The sequence below is a fragment of the Psammomys obesus genome, unplaced genomic scaffold, assembly GCF_907164565.1.
Source record: "Psammomys obesus unplaced genomic scaffold, mPsaObe1.curated_primary_1811, whole genome shotgun sequence".
Classification (NCBI taxonomy): Eukaryota; Metazoa; Chordata; class Mammalia; order Rodentia; family Muridae; genus Psammomys; species Psammomys obesus.
Window position 1 is genome coordinate 7,552,358 of NW_026596162.1, and position 4,056 is coordinate 7,556,413.

Genomic DNA, 4,056 nt, shown 5'->3' on the forward strand with positions numbered 1-4,056 from the left:
GGAGAAATAGGAGGACACTGGCCGCCACCAATCTGCAGTCTTTGTGCCAGATCCCACGTCTATCCCAAATCCACCAGCCATAACAACTCTGCTTAAAAAGACCATTCTCTGTCCAGATGTCTCCAAACGACTACCAACTGCTTGCAGTATCATGTCTTAATTCCTTCCAAACAATGAATGGTTGGCTCTCAAGAAACCGCTTGGCGCCAGTTTCTTCTGACTGCCTCAAAAATACTATCAGGAAAACCTACCAGTCCCTCTGCTGGGGACAGCCCAGGTGCACAGCTTCCGTCTGGGTTCCAGTGTGAAGAGCTTCCCTCCCACTTTCAATACTGTCCTAATCTGGGTGTCACTCATTTCTCACTCGCCTGGATTTTCCACTGCAGAAAGGAAACAGCATCTCCTGGTTCTCTCCTTTTCTCTCTCGGCAGCTGCTTCCCTGGGCTTGAGTACTGTTTGTCTTACCGGCAGATCCTGAACTTTTCCTAAAAACTCTTCTGCTGGCTCACCCTCTCCTGGAACACTTCTGGAGAGACCTTCCCTCCACCTCAAGATCTCTCAACAGTCACATAAATAACTCGGTGTAACTTTAATTGGCTCTGTTTATAAGCTGCAGCTTCTATCTTTTCTCCCTCCAGGTATTTTTCCATGTGTTTGTGCTGTCTCCATTAATTTGTAAACTCCCAGAGGGCAAGGCCTGAGCACAGCATAGTGCTGTCATAAAGGGTATGTGCTGGGAAGAATGAATGGGAGACACTGCCTTTTCTCTATTACTAACCTGTTTTTGATTCTGATTTTCAGAACATCTTTTCTTAGCGATGATTCTGAGACTGTAAACATAATATAAAATATATATCCAGGTTGAGCTAGTGTCTGGATACATAAAATAAAACCAAGAGTTACAAGCTTTCCTTAACCTAAGGGGGAGGATGTGCAAGTATTTTGACCCATAAGGGAATCTGTAGTGTGTTGTTATGGTTTATCGTCTCGGGTGTTGTATTCTTGTCTCTTCAAGGCTGCAGGAATAGCTCAGAAAATAACATCAGCCTCCAAAGCCGAGATCTAAAAACTGAACAGAACCCAGAGAAACATACAAACGATCTTATTACAAGTTTATTACTGTGAGTGGAAGGAAAAAGAAGGCAATCCAGGAGACCTCCTTCTCTGATTCTAACAGAAAAAGTAGCACATTTCCAAGACCAAGATCACTAGCTGGGGGAGCCTTCTTCAGCTCAGAAGGGAGCCGACAAAGGTCGTTTCCCAGCAGGGGTTAGAGCTGGGGGATTCCGGCCCTCTGGCCACCTGCTGCGCTGGCTGCTAGCAGCACCCACAGAGGAGAATATCCGACTGTCACCAGGCGCTGAGCTCAAGGTATAACCCACGTAGGCGGTACACCAGATAACATCAAAGCTCCGGGTAGGGGCCAGAAAGGGGGGGGCAGCGCAGCAAAGCAACCAAGCGCCTCCCCCAGCGTTTCCTCTCACGCCCACTTCCAACCTAGGAGGCTTTTGGTTTCTGCTTTTGTTGTTTTTAAAATGAAAAGTTGAACCCAGGAAGCTTGGGAGCAGACTTTTTGCCTTGTAGTTCGGTAAGTTTCCCCCCCTCGGTTCTTTTGTCTGCTCGGCTTGGGAAGAGCCCGGTATTAGGGGACAGTTGCTTCGGAGCCTGTGGGTTTGTGGCCAGGTCGCTGCCGGGGTGGAGGGGAGGGGGGAGGGGACTCGGTGGACGGGAAAGCCCAGCGCACAGGGCGGAGGGAGGGACGGGCGGCGTGACCCGGGGCCAGCGGGAGGAACCTCCGGGATCTCCGCGTGGCGGTGGTGCTGCTGGCCGCACGGGGCGGAGGACCAGAGCCGCGGGGCCGCGCCAAGGGGGAGCCCGAGCCAGGCAGCGCTGGGCGGCCGCGTGGGAACCCGGGTTGGGGGACGCGCGGGTGCTGCCGCGGCCACGGGTTGGACCGGTGCTCTCCCTTCGCTGCTCGGCCGGAGAAATGCGGCCAGAGTCCCCACGGGACCCCACTTCTCCCAAGGGGCTAAGCATAGACATTTGCATGGCCCGCTAGATAGAGAGAAAAGGGGCCCCTTGGAAGCTCTCTGCCTCCCCTAGTCCAGAACCGTCACCCGGATCCCCTTTGTTCCAGGATTTTTGACAGTTCAAGCTGAAGTTTAACACTCACGGGGTTGTCGGGTTCGCTCACGCAATTCCGTTTTATTTGCTATATTCTGAGGACCTGTTCTGTACTGTGTCACAAAACAAACCGAAACAAGCTACTTACACCCAATTCAGCTGCACATCCCTGCATTCTGCTATGAAAGAAATCGCATTTAGAAAAATTCAGAAAACTTAACTAGGAAGGTGTTCTGTATTATCTGTCTCAGAAAGAAGTTTTGATATCGGTTTGCTGCCTATGAAAACCCAGTGAAATGGCAAGTAAAAACCAGATATGCAGTTTGCTCCACTGTTCACTGCTGTATCCTGGGTTCATGGATGTATTTCTGTTGTGTTCAGCAACAACCGAGTAAAAAAAAAAATGCACTCTGGTCCTTAGCATTTCTCCCCCGTTCCTAGTAACAAAAACTCGACTTATAAAGAATGTATTTTTATTCCAGAACATTAGCTATACGTTCATATCTGTCTACATGTTGAGCTTTTGATTCAAACAGCCCAACTGGGGGAGGGGCGCCACATTGTATGTTTTGTCGACCTATTGGGTATTTCATGTAATAAAATAGATGCTATCCTCCTGAAAAATTAAAATGGCACTATTTCATTGTAGGGCTGAAAACATAGCACGTTACCCACTCTCCGAACTTTCTGGCTGCATGATCTTTGCTCCTATGATCAAATTTATTTTTTGGTAGGCATATTTTCCCCTTTGCAAAACATTATTTTTGGCTCTAAGCTTGCCATTACTGAGTATTCCATTTTTAATCATTTCCATTCTAGGGCTTTGAGCTTTTCTTAGCTCCAGTGAGTTAGAGGTACGACTTCCTCAGGGGATTTTAGGGGTCAACCGTTAGCAAGAATGACCTAAACATCTTTTTGAAAGCCTAAAGGGAACAAAACAAATTTGCACAGATGGTCAGCTGTTAGTGGGCGTATGGTCGTTTAGCAAAGAATATTTTTGCTTTGCGTCCTTTTTTTTTTTTTTTACACCTTATTCTTTTCAACTTTGAGGTGGACGTTAAATCAGTCGCTTCTGCTGTCTTTTTAGCGGATGTGTAGACTTTTCAAGTTCAAACCGACAGCCTTCCTTATGTCTAACCTTCAGAACCTGCTTCAGCCCCCCAAATTCAGCCCTCTTGATATTTCCAGAAGTTTCCAGTACCCTTTCTCTAACGCTTTCTAGCAGCCGGGGTCAAACTCTGGTGTGTAATAAATTAGTCTGTCTTCCCATTTCTCTCCCCCAGAGTTCCAGAAGCTCGCTGCGTGGCTCCGCCCCGCGCCCCCTCCTCCACGTCCAAAGTTCCCTGGCGGGTTAGTCCCTGAGCTGTCAGGCAGTCAAGGAGGGGTTAACTGCGCTCCCCGCTGCTTCGACTCTGGGAAGCACCGGCTCTCTCCGGAATAACCTTGGCTTTCCTCGGGCTTTTAATAGAACGTCGGCCACCAAAAAAGTGGTTTCAGTTCAGAGCTTACTAACGCGTCCCCCCCTGACCCTCCAAACCAACACCCCTCCCCCTTTCTCTCTCTCTCTCTTCTTTAAAGTTATTTTTCAAAGTTAATGAGTTTCAAGTTTCACAATGATTTCCTCTTCCCTCTCCGCGGAGCGGAGGAAACCCCCTTGGGGTCCCCCCTCCCTCCCGGGTCCTCCTCCTCCTCCTCCCGACCAGGGCCAGGGCGAGGGGCGGGGCTGGGAGACACCATGACGTCACCAGGCCGGCCCACATCCTGCTCTAGAAAGTCAAAAGACGGTAAAGAGGGTCGGGCCCCGCCCGGCCCCGCCCCTCCTCCCGGGCCAACCGCCCCCGACTGCGGCCCGGCCGGGCTTCCCCGGGCCTCGGAGCCCCGCCTCCCCGCCGCCCCGCCCCGCCCCGCCCCCCGGGCCGCGCCTCCTCCCGC

At 50.7% G+C, this 4,056-nt stretch overlaps 1 protein-coding gene across 1 annotated transcript in view; it reads left to right on the forward strand.

Moving 5' to 3' along the window:
- The first annotated feature begins 1,420 nt into the window (after positions 1-1,420).
- The window catches only part of Hivep1 (HIVEP zinc finger 1), a 130,162-nt gene continuing 127,526 nt past the window's right edge, over positions 1,421-4,056 (forward strand). Inside the window, exon 1 of the mRNA XM_055595124.1 lies at positions 1,421-1,588. The gene's annotated coding sequence lies outside the window, so the exon portion shown is untranslated. The remainder of the gene's footprint in view (positions 1,589-4,056) is intronic.